The 22,220-nt window shown below is 42.6% G+C and overlaps 1 long non-coding RNA gene across 1 annotated transcript; it reads left to right on the top strand.

Annotated features, from left to right (window-relative positions):
• The first annotated feature begins 12,003 nt into the window (after window positions 1–12,003).
• Window positions 12,004–14,783, top strand: LOC125523610. The gene is made up of 3 exons (XR_007290306.1): window positions 12,004–12,529; window positions 13,019–13,161; window positions 14,545–14,783. It is a non-coding gene; the product is annotated as an uncharacterized LOC125523610 (long non-coding RNA).
• The last annotated feature ends 7,437 nt before the right edge of the window (window positions 14,784–22,220 follow it).

Here is a 22,220-nt window from a genome sequence, read left to right as displayed (position 1 = left end):
GTAGCCAATTCAGAGACGTGACAACAGCACAGACCGGCCTTAGAATTGCCTGGTCACCAGCGGCGGAGCCAGCGTGTAGGTTTTGGGTTCAGATGAACCCAACAGAGTTTTCACGCCATGTACATGTGTATACTGTTGGCACTTGCATGAACCCAATAGAAAATCACGGCTGAACCCATCAAGCTAGCATGCACCCGCCAGAAGCCTCTCAGCCCATAATAATAAATTCTTTATAACATCAGTAGTCCAACCAAAAGCCCACAGAATGATACAGATATTTCACAAAAAACAGAAGAAGCCCAAAGGTAAATGTAATGCCATATGATGAGATCCACGCAGTCCTCGACCACTCGATTCCATACTCTAGGTACGCACGCCGCACGCCTCTCGTTTCCCCCAATTTGTTTCCCAACCCGGTAACTCTTTCGATCTCGTCTCTCCATTGCGGCGGCCAGCGGCAAGCGCCAAGCCGGCAACATCAGATCGGCCGTCGGCAGCGGCTGGAAATTGAAGTTCAAATTGAAGGCGACGAGGTCGGATCATCACCCTTGTACATGTGTTGGAGCCTAGTACACTGGATGATGGTATTACTCTTTGCCCTAAAAGTTTTAGTTTCTTTTCCCTGAACTTCAATTGGTGTAGCTTAGAGCGATGTTTTCCAGTAATAAATTGATCATCAGATTCAGATAATGCTCCAGGCATTTTAAGGCCACTCAATGTAAGCAAAGTACATCAAATCTCACTGTTGCAAATAACCTCCCAAGGCTTTCTATGCATAGAGAAATTAGTTTAGATGATCTGCCATACGATCTGCCTGATCGGATTTAGTGATTACAATGAGAGACAAGCTGTGAGGGATGCACTTGCAACTAAAGGTTGGAGCAATTGGAACAAAAAAGGCGACAAAATACCCATGTGGGTAAAGGTAATGTTAATAGCTTTCATAATATAACGGTAAAAAATGTGATGCTTTGATGAGCTGCACTTGAAGCGATGAAGTTATTTTGGTGCTGCTCTGTTTATAATATGTCAATAAGGGATTTTATAATTTCACACAATCGGTATGTCTTGCACTCTCCACTTTTATGTGTAACCACCATATGTGATAATGGATATCATATTTCTACTCGCCACATGTCTTTTAAGTGACGTGCCCCTATTGTAAGTTAGTATGAAATTGAATGTTACACTTAATTAACCCATATTAAATCCTTACAATGAGGTACTGAGTGAACCCATCAGCCAAATTTTCTAACTCCGCCCCTGCTGGTCACCAGATTCGCTTCCCACTTATGCAGGCACAGTCAAGGCCACGCCAAGTTTATGATGTCACCAACTAAACATGAGCAGCGGGTTGCTGGATGGTGCCTGGTTGCTTTGCTCTACAAGAGTTGTGCTTGTTGAAGAATTTGTTACCGTCAGCACTCGATATATGTATGTGGGACTGCATCGTAATGGCAAATGTGTGCACAGATATAATTTTTTTAACCCTGAAACCGTAGAACAGTAGTTCTATGGTAATTTTTCATTAAAAATAAGTGTAATTATGTACATGCAAAGAAAAGAAAAAAGAAGATACATGTCAACTACCCAACTCCTGACATGATGAAATACTATCTGTTGGGGTCTATGTGAGTAGGGAACTTATCCATTGCTCTAGACAAGCAATGTTCTTCTCTTTAGTTCTGTGCTTGACTAGAGAGAGATCTTGGTATAGACCCTGCTTCTAGGCATCTAGGCTTGGGTGGGGGGGGGGGGGGGGGGTGGATATTGTTGAAGATTTTCTCATTTCTTTGCATCCATATGTTCTAGCATCCCATAATAACAATGTCCATGCAATCTGGGGTGGGAAACAATGTCCATGCACAGAGATAAATTAATAAGCATAACTGTCATATGTGATGCAAGGAAAGCAAAATTTCAAACAATACCAATATTTTTTTGCAGGTAACACACACAATATCTTCTTGTTCTGGCAAGGCCATGATTAACTGTAAAGCACAAAGTTGTAACCGAACCACCAACATATCTTATATTGCGAACCAACCTGTGGTTAGATGGTTAGGAGGACAGTGGTATACCCAGCCCACCAGGGATCAAGTCTCGGTGCTCGCATTTATCCTGAATTTATTTCAGGATTTCCGGCGATGTGCCTTCAGTAGAAGGAGACGTTTTCGTCTACTACGAGGCGTCAACGGTGATTTCGTAAAATCTCAAGATAATATGTCGGTTCAGTCTTTCATCAATCCTCATAGAGGTAGGATGTGTGTGTGTGCATTCATAAGGATGAGCGTATGCATGTATACATGAGCGCTTGTGTCTGTACCGTGTTAAAAAAATAGATCTTATATTTAGGAATAAAGGGAGTAATATTGGTGCTTGCAGTACAGTGTACAAGTAGCATGCAAAAATAATACTAGTGTTGAAGTATCCAAAGATAATGCTGCATACACAAGATGCACGGTAAAAACCCCTCAATTCGAAGAAAGAACCATAAGATGCACAACAAAGCATGTAGTGTGTTTGGATTATCGTTGAACAGAAAATAGGTTGTCTCTTCTGCCCTTGAAACCAGGCTGAGCCCAACTATCCTTTTTTAAGCTCAACTGTCAATACACAAATTGTCTCAAAAAATCTGCCAATACCCTGGGATAGTAGATATGAGCAAGGACAGCATGGATCACCCTAAAGTCGGTGTTTCCTACTCGACGCTCTCTCCAAATCCCATTCGGCGCCTTCAGCGTCATTTATAGATCTTTTCACAACCCCCCCCCCCCCCCCCCCCCCCCCCCCCCCCCCCCCTCCACCTTGGGCTCGACCCATTTATCTTTTTTTCCTCATCCGCTACATATCGTGCACTTCCTGGTCGACCGGTCCACTTTTTTTCACCGGTTCTAGGAACTTTCTAGAATCTTTAACTGTCTTTTTCAAGTGGTTTTCCCACGGGTTTTTTCCAGGATGATTTTTTATATGGTTTTTATTTCTATCAATTCATGATTTTTTTTCCAAAATTTGGAAACTTATTTTATAAATTTGTGTTTTCTTTCAAATCCCCTATTTTTTTTCCAAATTCCGTGAATGTTTTTCAAATCTTTGTGATTTTTTTAAAAATTTGTGAACTTTTTCCATTTTTGTGAACATTTTTAACTTCCTAATTTTCCCCCAAATTTCATGACCTCTTCCTGATTTGTTGAACTTTTTTTCTTCAAAAAATGCCGATTTTGTTTTCAGTTTTGTGAACCTTTTTCTTTTCCTGAAAAGTAGACGACTAACTCTTCAGGATCAACAGTCAATGATTGATTGGTTAACTGGTCAATGATTGCTGGCGGCTGGCCCAGCAGTGACGATTTTAATCAAAACACAGCTGGCCGGTCATTAAGGCCCTGTTTGGTTCATAAGTTTTAGGACTTTTTCTAGTCCCAACTAAAAAGTCCCCTTTCCAAGTTACTGTTTTCCAGGCAAGTGGATGAAGTTTTCCCCTAGGCGATTCTAGGGTTCCACCTATCCTCCGGCGGCTACCACCGGAGTCCACGTAAATCCCCCACGGCGGCCGGATCTTTTCGGCTAGTTGGGAGCGCAACACTGCCAGGCGTGCGGATCTTCATCTGCATGGCTAGTTTACCGAAGGAGACGATCGAGAGGGAGGAGGTTAGGAAGGAGAAGGAGGTAGTAGCAGGTATGGAGAACACGGGTGATCTGGAGAAGGGGGAGTGCGGCAGGCTGAATCAGGCAAAGGAGGCGGATGCTAGGGAAGAGATGGGAGGTGAGGGAGATGGTTTGAGGGAAACCGATCTGGACGAAGAGGAGCTCCGTGATTCGTATGGACCGGAGGCCGATCTGGAAGATCAGTTTGCGGGGATGCATCTGCATGGGGAGGAAGAAGACGGTCTGGATCTGTCCGAGAAAGTGGACGAGCTGATCAAGGGAGTTCGTTGGCTAGGGCTCTTCCGTGTTCATACCACAAAGCCCTTCAACCATTCTGCGTTGTTGAGGCAGATGAGGAACACGTGGGCTTCGGTGCAAGGAGTAAATTTCAATGTGAAGGGGCCAAACCTATTTCTGGTTCAGTGCCATTGCCTAGGCGATTGGAAAAGGATCATGGAAGGCGGCCCATGGATCTTCCGCAACTCGGCTCCTATTGTCATACAGGAGTACGATGGATTCACAGATGTTTCAGAGTACAAATTAAACAAGATTCCACTCTGGGCTAGGATCAAAGGGCTCCCGGATGGTCTGACAACGAAGAAGGCATTAGCTGAAAAGGTCGCGGCTAAAGTAGGAGAGCCACCGTTCACTGTTATTGTGAACGAAGGAAAAATCAACCCTTCAAGCACCTTACGAGTCAGAGTTTATGTGGATGTCAATAAACCTTTGGTTCGTTTTGTCCCGATTACACTGAAAGAGCATAAGAAATATCCGGTTTACTATGAAAGGCTGCCCGAATTCTGTTTCTTTTGCGGTCTTATGGGGCACTCGATGGAGGAATGTGGCGATGGGATTCATGACCCTCGCACCTGTGAATGGGGGAGTTGGCTGCTATGGAACGGTGATCCGGTGAGGTATGCAATGGGAGGAAGGGGTATGGATGGAGGGGGTAGAGGAGGAAGGGCAGGGGCAGAGGTGCTAGAGGCGGTAGGCAAGAGAGAGGAGAGGGTAATGAGGGAAGGGGAAGTGAGGAATATGACTGGGAGACTGCTTCTGCAAGTCACCACTCGGGGGACGAGAACAGAATAGCACGCAAGAGGCTGGTATCTTCCGACGACACTGTCAATATCCATGGGCAAAACCTCCCTAATCTCGCAGGGAAGGTGGCCGATGCAGTTTTGTGCTTGGAGAATGGACCAGGCACTACTTCCATGGGTGCTACACCGACAACCCCGGGGAAGGTTCCTATTGTGAAGCGTCGGAAGCAAGATGGGAAAGAAGGTGGGGAAGGCATGGAGTTGTCATCTCAGGCGGCCTCCGACGGGGAGGACCGCCGAGCACAATGAGGACCCTTTGTTGGAACTGTCGTGGGATTGGCGATCCCGTGACAGTTCGAGAGCTCCGCGATCTCGTGGAGGCTTGTGCGCCGACGGTACTCTGCATTGTTGGGACACAGCTTGCGAAGTACAGGGTGGAAGGTCTGGCAGGTAGCTTAGGTTTTTCTAGTAGCTTTGGAGTACCGAGTAGTGGTCGAAATGGAGGTCTCTGCTTGTACTGGAAGAATAATATAAATCTTGAAATAAAAACCTTTTCTCAGTATCACATTGACTCAGTAGTTACTGAGATAGGGAAGGACCCGTGGCGCCTATCATGCTTTTATGGGGCGGCGAATAGGAGTATGTGGTATAAAACTTGGGATACAATGAAGTTCTTAAGAGGAGAAAATACTTTGCCATGGTTTTGCATAGGTGACTTCAATGAGATTTTAAGGCCTGAGGAACAGCTAGGCCCAAATGAGAGGGATAGTGTACAGATTGCAGGGTTCAGAGAAGCTGTAGATGTGTGTGAATTGGCAGATCTTGGTTACAAGGGACTGGATTGGACTTTGGAGAAAATAATTGTTGGGGGAGATCATTGCAGGGTTCGTATCGATCGGGCCCTGGCTACCCCGAGCTGGTCTTCTATGTTTCCTTTCGCTTCCCTCGAGCATCTAACAGCAGAATCAGATCACAACCCTATTCTGTTATTTAATGAGCTGGAATCAAATAACCTGAGGCTGGCCTTGAAGAAGCCTTTCAGGTATGAGTGCATGTGGGAGCAGGAAGGATCATTCTCTGCAATAGTCGAGCGTGCTTGGCGGGGGGACCAACCAGCATCTAATGTATATGAACTATCGGAAAAACTGACGAACGTGGCAGCATCTTTGAAGCAGTGGGGACGAACCACTTTTGGTTCGGTCCGAGGGGAGCTCCGCGAACTATGCCGAAAGCTAGCGGATTTGAGGGTTGTACCCGATCATGTTAGACCGGGGGCAGAGGAGAAACAGGTCCAGGACCGGATAGTGGAACTGTGTTACAGGGAAGTGATCATGATGCGGCAACGGTCTAGGACCCGTTGGCTGTCAGAAGGAGATAGTAACACTCAGTATTTTCAGAAGAAGGCAAGTGCGAGGAGAGCAAAAAACACAATCACAAGCCTGACTAGAGTGGATGGTTCTGATACTTCTGATCCCGAGGAGATGGCTGGCATGACCAGTAACTTCTATGAGCAGCTATACACCTCCGAAGGAACCATTGGCATCGAGGAGGTGCTCTCACATATACCATCTCAAGTGGATGGGGCTATGAATGCTCGGCTGAATGCTGTGTATATGAAAGAACAAGTTAAAGAGCATTGTTTCAAATGTTCCCCAGAAAAGCTCCGGGCCCGGATGGTTTTCCGTCACACTTTTTCCAGAGGCACTGGGGGCTATGTGGATACGAGATTACAGGCATGATCATACGGGTGCTCAATGGAGAGGACTCACCGGAGGATATAAGCCGCACGTTCATCGTTCTTATTCCCAAGATAGCAAGTCCAAAACTCTTAGGACAATTTCGACCTATAAGCCTTTGCAACGTGGTTAACAAAATCGCGTCAAAGGTCTTAGATAACAGGTTGAAGGTTATTCTCCCTGAGGTAATTTCTGAAGAGCAGTCGGCCTTCGTTCCTGGACATCTCATCACGGATAATTTTATAACAGCTTATGAATGCTTGCACTATATGAAGTCTAGAAGGACCAAGAGCAACCGGTTCTGTGCGCTTAAGCTCGACATGATGAATGCTTATGATCGGTTAGAGTGGTCCTATCTAAAGGTTGTAATGCTCAAGATGGGAATTAGCCCACGGTTCACGGAGACTGTAATGAGGTGCGTCTCATCCGTTTCTTTCTCGGTTCTGTTTAATGGAGGCATTATGGATGATTTCAGGCCATCGCGAGGACTTCGCCAGGGAGATCCTATCTCTCCCTATTTGTTTCTTATTGCTGCAGAAGGATTATCTTGCTTGCTGAAGGCAAAAAATATAGGAGTACAGGGTTTGGCAGTTGCACCCATGGCTCCACTAGTCAATCATTTGTTGTTCACCGATGACAGTCTTCTGTTTTTTGAGGCAACAAGAGCGAGTACAGAGAAGGTACGAGACCTTTTGAAGATGTACTGTGATGCTTCGGGACAACGCATTAATACTGATAAATCCTCGATTTATTTTAGTAAAATGGTTCAAGAGCCACAACGTAATGAGATAAAGCTACTGCTTGATGTTCATAATGAGGCATTGACCGATAAATATCTAGGGCTTCCTACTGATGTTGGCAAGGCGAAAGAGGGATGTTTCCGGTACCTGAAGGACAGGATTTGGAAGCACATCCAAGGCTGGATGGAAAAATGCCTTTCGGCGGGAGGAAAGGAAGTTTTAATAAAGTCTGTTGCTCAATCCATACCAACATATTCCATGGCATGTTTCAAGCTCCCTCGTGGATTATGTGAACACATCAATGGTCTACTACGGAAGTTCTGGTGGGGTAGTAAGCAAGGCCAAAGAAAGCCAGCATGGGTCTCTTGGAGGACTATGTGTAAGCCCAAGTTCATGTGAGGTCTAGGCTTCAGGGCTATTGAGCTCTTCAATCTTGCCCTCTTATCCAGGCAGGTATGGCGTTTGCTACAGGAACCGGACACGCTCAGTGCTCGAGTTTTAAAAGCTCGATACTATCCACATGTGGACATACTTGATGCAGATTTAGGAGCCCACCCGTCACAGGTTTGGTGCTCGATACTTGAGGGAAGAGACATTCTTGCTCTTGGACTGATTAAGAGGATTGGTTCGGGGACAAACACACGCATCTGGGAGGAGAATTGGTTGCCACGGGACTACAAACTGCGGCCTATTTGCCCAATATCGACGAACCCACCCCAATTTGTTTCAGAACTCATTGATCCTATGACGAGGACGTGGAGGAGAGAGGTGATATAAGAACATTTTCTTGCACCGGATGTGGATGTGATTCTGAACATACCTTTGAACTCGAGGGTGCAACCAGATTTCTGGGCATGGCACTATGACAAAAAGGGGATTTTCTCGGTCCGTTCAGCATATAGAATGATCAATGCTATCAAGTTCCAAAGAGAAGATTGGCTTGAACACAGAGGAGGTCACTCGAACCAAGCGCGGGAGAAGAAGTCGTGGACTTCACTGTGGAAGGTTAAAGTTCCCTCAAAAGTTAGAATTTTTGCTTGGAGACTGTCCCATACGTCTTTGCCGACTGGTACTACAAGGCATGGAAGGAAGATGGCGGACACGCCGGCATGTTCTCTGTGTGGTGCGGAGAATGATACATGGAGGCACTCGCTTTTTGACTGCGGGATGGCAAGGTGCATGTGGGCGTTAGGCGAGGAGGAGATTGTTGAGCATGTGCTATCTAACACATCTGATGACCCTAGATTGTGGCTCTTCTGGCTTTTTGATACAATGAACCAAAACGAGTTAGCAAGAGTATTGGTCACCATGTGGGCCATTTGGTGGGCAAGGAGGAGGGCGATTCACGATGACGAATTTCAGAGTCCTTTGTCCACTATGTGCTTTATTAACAGATACTTGGAGGACCTGGCTATTGTCTCTGTAAGCAGACCCGCAGCAGGACGCTCACCACAACAGCGATCCCATAGATGGATTGCGCCATAAGGGGGTGCAGTAAAGATTAATGTGGACATCGCAGTTTCGCGAGATGGTAAAAGGGGTGCAGTCTCGGCGATTTGCAGGGACAAGGATGGGAAGTATTTGGGTTCTTCAGCTGTTACCTTTGATGGTTTGGTTGATGCGGCAAGCCTGGAAGCATTAGCATGCAGCGAAGCCCTTGCTCTGGCAAAGGACCTCAACATTTCCCATGTGATCATAGGTTCTGATTGCATGCAAGTGGTCTCAGATATTAGGGAGAAAGTGCTTTCATCTTATGCTGTAGTCATAGATGAGATAAGAGAGACTATGAAAGATTTTGTGAGTTCTAGTTTCAGATATGAGTGTAGGGAGGCAAATGTTGAAGCTCATGCCATTGCCAAGGTTGCTTCATCTCTCCCTTCTGGTCGCCGTTTGTGGCTAGGGATCCTACTGAACATCACTTGTATTCCTTCCTCATTATCTTTTGAATAAAGCCCTAGTTCCCCTAAAAAAAAACTAAAAATTCCCTAGTCCCTAAAAAGTCTCTCCCTGTTTGTTTCCAGAGATTAAAAAGTCCCTAGTCCCTCTCTAGAGGTTATTAAATGACCATGTTACTCCTAGTATATAGAAAAATAACAATTAAGCAACACCATGGGGTGGCGGGCCAATGGGCGCATGAAGGGGCATTGTTGGAAAAGTCCTAAAAAAGACTCTCCTTGAGAGTCTTCTTCATTTAGTCGCAAAAAGCAACTTTTAGTCTCTAGTAGTCCCTCCTATTTGGTTAAAAAGTCTATAAGAAAGACTTTCTAGTCCCTACATCAAAAAGTCCATGAAAACAAACACCCCTAAATTTCCGCGCGTGAGTGCCACTAAAAATGTTTATGTTCTCTGCTCTCCGCACCGTATAGGAGCTCTCACGCTCTCTGCGTCAAATAGTCCACCAAACTCATAGGGAACCTAACCGAGCGAGTAAGAATGGGCCGCCCCAATTAGATAGTGTAGATATTAGATGTCTCCAGTTTTCTTTTACGTTTTTTCTGGCCTCTCATTTTTTTAAATGTTTGGAAATTTCAAAATTCATTCGATTTTTTAAAATGTTCACGTTTTCAAAATGTTTATGCTTTTAAATAATGCTTGTGTATTAAAAAAATATTGAAAAAATTGAAAAAAAGTTGGTGTTTTCAAAAAATGTTCACAAAAATTGTTTAAAAAATACAACGGTCGAGTCGGTAATGGGCTGGCCCAGTCAGGATGCTGTGTGCGATACATTGACTATTTGATGCAGAGTGCGTCTAATAGGAGCTCCCCCAAAAACCTGACATCCAGATCTGACTCAGTTCAGCTTTTCCACCCAAAGCCTAGCCCAACTAAAAACGAGTATTTATTTGAAAAGTAGGTATACGGCAGCTTCTAGTCAGCCGCAGAGATGTTATGTACTCCCTCCGTTCTTAAATATAAATCTTTTAAAACATTTTAAATGGATTATAATATACGAATGTATGTAGACATATTTTAAAGTATAGATTCACTTATTTTACTTTGTATGCAGTCATTTGTTGAAATCTCTAGAAAGACTTATATTTAAAAACGAAGGGAGTAGAAATTATGGTGACGTAGAGGAAAGAAATAGAAAGTAGGAAGATAAATTGGTTGGCTATAAATCTATAGACAATCAGTAATATTTTTACAAACAATTTACAAATGATGATTCTGGCATTGTATGGATGTCGTCTCTAATTCATACTCAAAAGTAAATAGACATATTATAAACAACCTGTTGTATGCGTTAATTGTCTGTTGTGGTGTATGCATATGACACGGAGCAGTACTATAGAAAATCATGTGTCTACATTAAGGTAATGTCCTTAGGAAGTACCTTTTGCAAGGGTTAGGACATCTTCAATGGGCTACTCCATTCCTCCCCCATATGTTTGAATAAAAAATGACATCTACCAAGCTCCCATTTCATCTCGGACAGTTTAGTCTAAACTGTATGATATCCCTCTGTCTAACCCCCTAAAAAAGGGGGGGAAGGGGAGGAGCAGGGGAGCCTGGACTATCTGCCACGTTGGTCAAACAGTCCGACCCCATAAAAATATCCCACCACTCCCACACCGCCTTCTCCTCACACATGGACCAAAATGCCGTCGCCCCAGCCACCTCAAATGTCGCCACTGCCTCAACACCACCTCAACTAACAACCTCCGCCACCCACAAACTTCGAAGGTTGCTGCTGCTACAACACCACCCGGACAACTGCTGCTTGAATGGATCTGCCAGATCCGCAGATCCATCCGCCCTATCTGATATCTTGAGGTGCCATCGCCCACACCCACGACCATTATTGGGAGAAAATCAAATAGTATACAACACAAACCCGCTACACCAATAAGAAACCTCTAGTTGCAGGTGCGGCAGCGTGAGCTAAAGCTCCTCCACCACACCAACAAGATGGCTTAACCATGCAATGTTGTCGTGCTGATGGAGCCCGCATTCACGGCCTCCTAGTCCGGTTCGTTAACCGTTGACCTCAACTCTCACTACAACTTCATTGAGTCGTCACAGCTCATCTGGTAGCAGACACCCCAAAAAATGGCACCTCCGCGGACGACTGAAACCTGTTCGGTGGACCCTGACCCCCCCCCCCCCCCCCCCCCCCCCCCTCCACAAAGCTCGACGACAGAAGTTGTGCTGGTGCCAAGGAAACGTAGCTACATACTGGAGGTCATGAGTTCTATCATGAGATGAACCACTATACACCATTTGAATCGTTAGTGATTTGAGTGAAAGCTCCATCAATCATAAGTGGTATGCCATCAAATAATCCATGAAAATAATATTATGATGCATGTGACATATCAGTAACCATGCATCAAGTGGCGTGGATGTTTCTATCACATATGTTTTTCTTCCTACAATGTTGATCATATGATTTATGTTGCAATTCTCTCACCATGTGATTCATTGCTAGTCTAATTAACTTGGTGGCGACATTGTACAAGCAAACCAAGGCAAGGAGTTTACCATGCATCGTTGCAGGATCAAGTTGAATGCCCAAAGTAAATGGAGTGACTTGGGCAATTCACTCAAGATTGCCAACGTCAAAGCCAGGGGCCAAAGCTACATTGTTGGGCCGTTGTCAATTGACCCTGATGACCTGGCCAGACCTTGTTACATACATACAACCCATAAGAAAAATGGCATAGTGAAAAAATGACCCCAGTCCAAAAAATACCCTAATAGCTACATGGCAGTAGGCAACCAACCAAACTATACGCAGGCCCACTAGCCACTGTCGATGTCGATGGACGAGGCTTGCCTGCTCCCGTCCCGCTCCCATCCGTACTCCCGAAACGTTAAATTTGCATCGAACGACCCTTTTTTGGCCCAAAAAAACTCGCCGAGCTCTCGTATTTCCCTGTCCCCAATACGTATTCCCCTCCTTCCCCTTTCGCTTTACCTTCCGACAGCCGGCCGTGGGCAGCGGAGAGATCCAGTGAACCAGCTAGCGCTCCCCTCGATCTCGTTCTGTTCCCGTCGCTGCAGGCTGCAGCCGTCCGTCGGCGTGAAGGAGGGGCACGGTAAGCGAGTTGGCTTCAAGATTTTGCCCGCTGCTTGTCTCATCAGAGCGGTGGCGCCGCTCCCGTCCGGGATGTCGGCCCTCTCCTACTGCAAGACAGCCTCCGCCTCCTTGTTCGTTTTCGCGTCAAAGATCGAGGCTTGGAGTTGCCTGTGATGGGGACGGTGATGGTGGAGCTCGGGCGGGGATAATTGAGGTGTTGACAGTGGAGATGGCGGCGGCGGCGGCTGGGCGTCAGCCGCGGCGAGCGAGAAGGGTGTCCCCCATCCAGCGGCTCTTCCAGGCGTGTGGCGTCGTCTCCGGAACCCCTGCACCGTTCCCGTGCCTGCCGAGGTTGCCTTGCCCCGCTCCCTCCCTTGCTCCTCTGTACTATTTTTCTGTAGAACTCAGATGTCTCGCCTGATTTGTTGGCCCTTTAGTGTCTCATCTGAGCTTATTGTACTGTATGTAGCTACTGTTATTTGAGCACACAAGCACAAGGGGATATTGCAAATTAATTTGGTCTATACAGAGATTTCTTAAAAGCTCAAATTTTGTTGCGTAAAATTGTAGATCGAAATTAGTTTCTACATGTCCTTTATACCTAGCTAGCTGTGTTTAAGTTGACAATGTTTTTGTATCATTGTTCTGTTCTGTACGAACTGAAGGTGCTCAGTTTGATTTTTTCTAAAAAGATATTTAATTTTAGGATCAACAAAAAGAAAGCATAGTTGAAATGCAGTGGATTCAGACTTGGAAAGGTGCAGGAAATGCTAATGATGATGTGTACTGATTGATTGAACTGAAATTTGATTAGCTGCTGGTGGTGATGTTTGGATACAGGACGAGGCCAGAAGAGGTTCAATGAAGTGAACAAATTACTCCTTACTTGGTTTGCATGCAAAGTCATATGATTGGGTTGATATTCATCTAGGTGACAGTGGCGCTTCATTACTGCAGCGATCAACTACTGGGTTGCTTGTCAGGTTAGGCAGAAAAACCTGTTTTGTTCGTATTACAGTGTGTACCTGATGAAAAACAAGCAAATACATGATGTCGATAGTATCCTTCAATCCATGGTCGTTTACTCATAGTTTCTAATAGAATTGCAAGCAAATACATGAGATAAAACTCTATAACATCGATTAAGCAGGTTTCTGTTCGAAGATTGGTAGATCTTGTCCTGGCATCCTCGTAGGGGTAGAGGTGCCAATGGTAAGATTATATGTTCTTGGAAGAACGATAGATTCTGTCCTGGCATCATCATAGGAGTCTGTTGTTGGTGTTAAACACAATATATATTGTGTCACGTATGGAGAGTCCAAGACTTGGGCGTAGGATCTAGGATAGATGGTTGGTTCGGTTCAGATGTAATCTTATCTCCTGTAACTACTTCTATCTCTTGTTCTCCAAGTTGTATACCTCTTGTAATATCTCCAACCTATGCACTTCCAGGGAGGTTAAGGCCATGTCTTAAGTATAAGGTCATGTCTCCAGTAGCACTGGGATCTTAAGTATAAGCCCATATCTCCAGTAGCATGATTATGATTACGTGCAGCCTCAAATTCTTACACATAATATAATCTGTTTTTGAGACTTATTTTCATATGGGCTTTACATCCACATCGTATTTCGGGCCTACTGTAACTGAAAGAATCCTCTCTCTTATCTTCTGCGCGGAATCCTGTCAATTAAAATAAGTATCTTAGTGATCCAAAAGTAATATAACCAAAACTAAAAAAATACTCTCTCTTATCTTCGGATGCTAAAATCAATGGCTTTTGCATAATTGTTATAAAAGGAGTAAGCTTCCTCTTCAGATAAAAATTGCATGCCAAGCTTTGGTACCCTTTCATTAATGTAATCTGTTGCATTGCTAGGAGCAGTTTCATGCACATCCTATATGAATCAGTATTCACATTAGTTCATATGCATATGCTTGAAAGTTAGATATATGAAACAAGGTTCTCAACCAGATTGATGTTCCAAAATTGTACTGTAACTCTTTAATCCTCATAATCATATGACATGTCCTGTCTAGAAGGCTGCACTACTGGAATACTAAATGCAAACTAAATTATTCTACAACAGTCTGAATGTAAATCTATTGGAAATGGACATAATGTATTTTTTTAGACTAATATAGATTATGGATAAAGAACAATTAGACATCTGTTTTTTTTACATGTAGTACGCCGTGAATAACTACCAGATTCTTGTATATGTATAGCCAAAATTACATGAATCACCTAACAAACTAAGTTGTGCAAAACAGCTATTCCCAGTGTGTCTAGATGATTGTACAGTAGTTTCAATTGGATTTGAATAGATCTTATACAATCATGATCGGTTGATTTGTTTGTCAGCAGGGAAAAACAACCAATTCAACAAGAAGGGCGGGAACAACGAAAAGAGATCAAGAGGAATATGAGTCAGATTTCTTACTTTTGATCCTTCAGATCCATTGTCTTGTTGATGGTTCCCATAGTCAGTGCTCGAAGAAGAAGACATAGGGGATAATAGAGCCCCAGTCCGCTTGATGTTTGCACAATTAACGTTCTCCCAGAAATTAATTCATGGCGATCAGCTGCGATTGCAAATTTTCTTCTGCCTGTGATTTAAGATACCTCTGTTTTATGGGATGGGCGTCCTTTTTGGCGCGCAGAAGTGAGATTGGCGGACATATTCCCTCCAGATTTGTTTTTGCGGGCCTTTTCCGTCCAGAATCAATCGTGAGTATTACCTGCGGGAGAGTAAAATACGGAATACGTGGTCGTTTCCCCCCTTTTGGGGCCAGAAAAGGGACGTGAGGAAGGAAAATTGTGGCCAGCCGTTCGATGCAAATTTAACGTTTCGGGAGTATGGATGGGAGCACGGGACGGGAGCAGGCAATCCCCGTCCGATGTGGATCGATCCCATGAGTCCAGCGCCTCAAAAAAAGGAATGGACCAATTCGATCCTAGGAAAAGGATCGCTTGTGTTGATCAAAAGTGAAGAGAGTATAGAGAAATGAAATGAAAGAGTGATTTCATTGATAATGACTGTAGGCTTTTATATGACCTGAACAGTCGCAAGTACATGTCTGTTACAATAGTCGCGTCGTTTACAAAAGGCACGACGATGGTTAGAGAGACACAGCGTATGGACAGAGCCAATATTCTAACTGCTAGATAGAATATTCTAAGGAATATGCTAATTTCCTAATTACTCTAAATCTAAAGATATTTTATTCCTAACACTCCCCCTTGGACAACGCTGTCAATAATCTTCATTGTCTTGAGTGCTGAAAAATCTTGCATTTTCTTGATTGTCTTGATCTTGTAACTTCGAGAATCCTTGATCTTATATTGTCTATGTTTTCCAAAAAATCCTGTGAAAAATATAAAGAAATCAAATAGAATTCGAATATATACTATCAGGATAATTTATTATATCATTCAAACCTGTATGAGAAAATCCGTTGGAAAAACTCATAAGGAAAAATATATTTATCATCAGGGGATGATAATAAATAAGTTTTAGTTCTAGGAGTTTTCTTCCCCTGGGCTTTGCAAATTTCGTAGTCGTCTCATACCAATCCCATGAATACACTTTTGAAATGATGTTGCTGGTAAACACTTAGTGAACAAATCAGCAAGATTGTCACAAGATTTTATTTGCAAAAGATTAACTTTTCCATCTTTCTGTAATTGATGATGAAAAATAGTTTTGGGGAGATATGTTTTGTGATATTACTTTTAATATATCCCATATGCATTTGGGTAACACATGCGGCATTATCTTCATAGATAATGGTAGGTAATTCTAATGATTCGATTCCACATGATGTCTGAATATGATTTATCACTCTGCGAAGCCATACACATTCTCGCGAGGCTTCAAATAATGCAATTATTTCAGAGTGATTAGTGGAAGTTGCTACCAATGTCTGTTTTGTTGACTTCCATGAAATAGCAGTTCCACCATGTAAAAATACAAACCCTGTTTGTTCCACCGCAAAGGCAATGTCTGGTCTAGTAGAGTTTGCAAGTTACATTAGTGCTCCTATGGCACTGAGGTATGGAAACTCAAGTCCCAATACCTCCTCGTTGCCATCCCTAGGTCTAAAAGGATCCTTATTCATATCAAGGGATCGGGCGACCATGGGTGTTTTGGATGGATATGATTTATCCATGTTGAGTTTTTCTAAAATTTTCTGAATATAAGAGGGCTGATAGATGAGTATTCCTGAGGCAATAAGTTCAAGTTATGAACTTGAATAATATTTGGTTTCATCCAACTTTCCGTCTTGATACGATTGCGAGCACCTTTCATATATGGTATATACTTTGAGGATGAAAATCACTGGTATATACATAGGTCATGTAGAATCCAGCGAGGATTTTGTTAATAACTACATGTCTTCAAGCAATCATTATGTGAGTAATCTTTTTAAAGAAGGAACTCTCGTAGTCGATTTTACCACACAATATTTCGACTATTTTTAGTCATGGAGTGACTTTTGATGTTTTACACAATATATGTTGCGATTTGTTCATAAGTTCAGACTTTCAAGCCTTTAATGGACTTATATATAGATGTCTAAATTGGGTGATCCATATGAGTATGTAATCACCGAGTCTATTAACTGCATGGATGGTTTATTTGTAACTGCCAATAATTTTAATATCGAAACGTAATTCCACCTATACCAAGAGGGTACGTTACATCATAATTGATGTCAGGTCTCTGCATGAACCCTTATGCTACAAGCATCGCTTTTCATCACTTCATTGTTTTTGTTATGAAATAAAATTCATTTGTCTTCCGAAAAGGAAGATAATTATGAGGAGAATGTATTACAGTGATAAATACATCTCTTTTGTTAAGCGAGTGCTATTCTTATTTAATTGCTTCCTTCTAGTTGAACCAATATATGAATGCATTAGGCATTCTGCCATGGACTTTGGTTCGGGGCCCTAAAGGTTTTAGCAATTTAAGAACAAATATATGTCGACATATGTAGTCTTATGTTATATGATTTTGTTGAATCAATAGAATTTGTGGAAATAATATTTACATCTTTTAACTCCTCGTGATTTCCCATAAGAATGGAGTCAAGGTGTTTCGATGTCCCAACAATTCAACTTGTGTGCACATTTATGTTGGGTTTGGATGATGAGCATCCGTTATGTGTTATTCAACTTGAGGTCGAACTACATTTACTAGTTGAGGATATAATTTCCTCTTTTTTCCGCGGATGCATATGAGAAGTCATTTCTCATGTGACCATGTTTCTCCCCCTTTAGCTCTCATTTGGGGAGAATAGTGGTTGTATGAGGTACTTCCACTTTGTATGGCACATTGCTTGCATGCATAATGTGATTTGATGACGTCTTTGTCATAAGTAAATGTATTTGGCAGATTTGCAAACTGTTGCAAATATATATGATTGAACTTTAGGTTCACATTTTGAAGTACGTGAATATGAGGACTGAATGTCTATGACATTTCTAATTTCTTGGCATTATTTGTGGTACGAATCTCCCCCTAATGCCGAAAATGTCCTTATTTTAAATGTAATCAGCGTAAGGGCAATAACTAATTCTCTTGATGGGAGTTTAAAATATTTATGATTGATGGATAAATAAATAGTTATACCTCACATGGATCCCAAATTTATGTGAGGGCCCATGTACGATGGAGTGGTGATATCGGTATATAATCGAATTATTGCAGATGAGAAATACTTGTTTGATTTCCACGTACTTACTGCAAGGGGAAGCAATATGATATGCAGTTGCTATGATCTAGAATAGATCTGCGGTGTGTAAGACCGCATGTTTCCAACAAGATGTTGGCATATTAAAATTCTGTAGAACTGGTCACATTATTAGTTTTATTCTTTTGATAAAGAATTTAGCTGCACCATTTTGGGTATGTACATGAGGTACTTAGTAAAAATCATACATGCTCGTGAAAACATCATTCAAATGGGTATAATCCATATGGTAGGGTAATTTGCTCTTAATTTGATAATTTGAGCAATTAATTTAGGAACTCATGATTTTGTGGAGGTTAGAGACTCACATAAGATCATTTTTTAGATGTCTATTGATACCATGAATAAATGTCCCAGAAATGGTTGAGTAGTCCACATATATATTCTTCGATGTGTTCAAGAAATTTAAGTGGCCACTTTCTGAATTTTAAGATGAGTGTCCTAAAAATCAATTTTCTCATGGCATATGTGGTGCACATAAAATCTACTTGAGAATTTTTGCAGCTTTTAATTGTGACCAACAAAATGTTCATTAATCTTTCATATCATCCCAATTTTGGGGTCACCAAGGTGATCATGTCAAGTCTTGAATTTATCAAGACTTTGAAAAATTATTTTATACGCAACGTAAGGTACGGGTTTGATGTATGTAAAGTTTAATTCGGATGAGAATAAAGGGAATTTTTCAAGAGTTTGTTCCTCATATCCGTTGCTTTTTGTTAAAAGCAAAAATTCTGTCTTATCCACCTCTAATGTTTTAGATGGAAATTGTTAGATCGGATATATTTGAAACTTATAAGGGTACGAGTAGATTCAGGATACAAGAGTGCATTCCGAATTACGATAGTAGTACCCATAGGGAGTGTGAAAGTGGCTCTTCTTGAACCAACAATTGCTTTTTCTCTGTAAGAGTTTAGAAGTATGTTGTTTCCCTTAAAATTGTATTAGTGGTAGCACTATCCACTAAACTTAACTCTTATTCCATCGGATTTTTCCCGTAAAAGTTCTATAGATAGAAAGAGAGCATTTTAGAATAAATCCTATCTTATTCATATATTCATAAAATTACATATAAGGTATTTATATTAAAAATTCAAATATAAATACATTACAATATTATGTCTGATTCACATAATATAATATATGTAGTCTGAAAGACTTTATTCTACTTGTTGTTATATAGTATATAACATTTTGTAGTATTGAAATAGCTAAATGACATCAACTTATTTACGGAGATTAAGTGAGGTCTCCAGAAACATCTTGGGTGTAATCCACAAGCATGTCTTCATCGAGGATGATATCGTCCTTCGGCTTGAATACTTCAATAGTGCTTTGAGAAGGACCAGCTTGAGGGTTATCTTGAATGGCGTTTTCTTTCCATGAACTTGTTCGCATTTTTCTCCATACTTCATGTATAGATCCACAAGGTGCTTGGGAATTCGGCATTGATTAGTACGATGATTCATGCATCCACACCGTTGACAAGTTGGAGAGCTATCATTATGATCATGTTTCTTGAAATGATCTTTCCCCTTAGTTTGACCGTTGTTCTTTTTCCATTTTCCCTTGAATTTCTGGAAGTTCCTTTTACGGTTTCCAAATTTACTATTAGAATGAGCATTAGCATGTGCTTCAGGGATAGGCATGGCACCCGTTGGGTGAGCATTATGATTCTTCATGAGAAGTTCATCATGCTTCTCGGCCTGAAGTAATGTGTATATGAGCTCCGAATACTTTGTGTATTTCTGTTGGCGATATTGCTATTGCAATATCCTCATCGAGGGATGGAATGTGCATAAAGTTTTCTCTATTAAGTCTGCATCTGAAACTTGTTGATTGCAAAATCTTAGTTTGGAGTTAATTTTATATGCACGACAGAATTATATGCAGCAACGGACTTAAAGTCCTGAAACCTTATAAGAGACCATTCTCTTTGGGCTTCCGGCAACATTACTGCTCTTTGTTAGTCATATCTCTCCTTGAGGGAGTCCCATAAAGCTAAGGGATCCTCCTCCATCAAATATTCAGTTTTTAAATTAGGATGGAGATGGTGCCTTATGTAGTGCAATGCTGCATACTTTACCACTTGAGGTATTTCTGGAGTATTTTCAGGGGGTGCGACAATGCAAGGACCGAGGCTACGTCCACTTAAGAATATTTTCATATCCATGGCCCATGATAGATAGTTACTTCCATCTATTTGTAGTTCTTGGAATTCTTTCTTATTAATGTCAGCCATATTTCCTGCATGTATGATCATGCATTTGATTAATTTTACTTGATATTAAAATTTATTTTGGTAAACAACAAATATGTTCTAGAGGAACACTTATAATTTGTAAGCCATATATGTGTATATCATCGAATTTTGATATATTTGGAAGAGCACTATGGGGGCATAAAAAATGCCTCTGAGTAATAGGCAAACTGTAATATACAGTAGAGATGCCATTACTGTGTGATTGCACAAATATAATTCAAGATAATCACATATTTTATTTGGCCTTTTTATCTCATATTAATGAGATAATATTGCAAGTATAAATTATTTTTTCAAATGCAAAATAAAATTGTTGTACCAAATAACATGTCATAATATGCTAAAGGCAAATATATAACATGTCATATTTCAATTTTTAATAGACATAAGGTCTATAGAATATATATGTACAATAGAATACATTGTCGAACTAAGCATAGTACGAACTGCAGGTGCTAGACATTAATTTAAAGCACACTAAGTACAGATAGAGTGGCAGATCTGCAGCTTCCCAGAAATATCGGACTACTGCTAAATCGCCTAATTAAATCAGCATGTTATTTATTTAACACTAGCATGGCACGTAAGGCCTTTTGGCCCACAAGCCTGTGTCGGCACCGCTTGGACCAGCAGGTCAAAAGGGGAACGAGGAGCAGTGGATAAGGTTCAGGCCTGTACGAGCGCCGCCTCCCCTTATTTTCCTATCGCTCCTTCATGCTTCGTGCCGGCACCGTGGGTCCGTGGCCACCAGCGACTTCAGCGTTGGCTCGTCCCCTCGGAAGGGTCGTCGGGGCGCAGTTCTCCCAAGCGGTTGGTGAGGCTGAGGAGCGCCGGGGACTGTGGGCACGGCTCGAAACCATGGCGCAGGCAGTAGTATACCGGCGAAAGGTGTGCCCCGACCGCGAGTTCCACGCTGCCGGAGCACGGGCTCGTCGTCGAACTCGCGCTCTGGTCGTAGATGAGCCATCCGGCGCTGGGTCCGCCCAGCAGCCACTCCATAGGCCGAACGGCGGATTCAGGAGGCAGCGGCACTAGTTGTCGGCGTCCGCGCTGAAGTTGGAGGCAGAGGCCTCATTCTGCGTTCGACACTGCGGAAGTTTCCGGCGCGGCAGCGGCCCTGATACTTGGTCCAGGGGCTCCAGGGTAGTTGCGGCGCTGCACCCAGCGGTTGCTGCGAAGGCGGCGGCGGGCGCCAGGCGGCGTCGGGGTAGCCAAAGGTTTCCGCAGTGGCGGAGGCGGCGGTGGAGGCCGTCGTTTCTGTCCGGACGACCGTGACAGCGAAGGCTTAATGCCCGACGACCGTCGGAGTTCCATTGGCGAGTAGCAGCGAGAGCGAAATTCCGGCGAGGGAAACGAGAGTGCCGGTGCTCTCTGGCCACAAAGCGAAGGAACAAGCAACATCCGGCAAGAAAATCATCAGTTTCTCACCTTTCTTCTCCGTTCTCTCCTGTAGCCTATTTGCTCTAGTCAGAACAGTGCTTGATAACGTGAAGAGAGTATAGAGAAATGAAGTGAAAGAGTGATTTCATTGATAATGACTGTAGGCTTTTATATGACCTGAACAGTCGCAAGTACATGTCTGTTACAATAGTCGCGTCGTTTACAAAAGGCACGACGATGGTTAGAGAGACACAGCGTATGGACAAAGCCAATATTCTAACTGCTAGATAGAATATTCTAAGGAATATGCTAATTTCCTAATTACTCTAAATCTAAAGATATTTTATTCCTAACAAAAAGAAAGGAAAAGGATTGCTCGTTCCTCATTGCCTCGCTGACTCATTCACGGCTTGATGCACTCGTTGCTCTTGATTTCGCCTGAACCTCCGCCGCCTGACAGCTCGCAATCTCCACTCCCCCCTCTATAAAAAAAAATCAAGATGCGTTCTGGAGATTCCATCCGTAAGTGACACTAAATCCAACTTCTTCATCTAATTGCTATTCTATTATGATCTAAAATTCATATTATCTTAGGGTTTGTTCGACGTGTTGATTTTTTAATAATTGCTTGAAGGTCTGTG

Source organism: Triticum urartu, chromosome 7 (genome assembly GCF_003073215.2).
Source record: "Triticum urartu cultivar G1812 chromosome 7, Tu2.1, whole genome shotgun sequence".
In the NCBI taxonomy this organism is placed as follows: Eukaryota; Viridiplantae; Streptophyta; class Magnoliopsida; order Poales; family Poaceae; genus Triticum; species Triticum urartu.
This window is presented reverse-complemented; position numbering and strand designations above follow the sequence as displayed.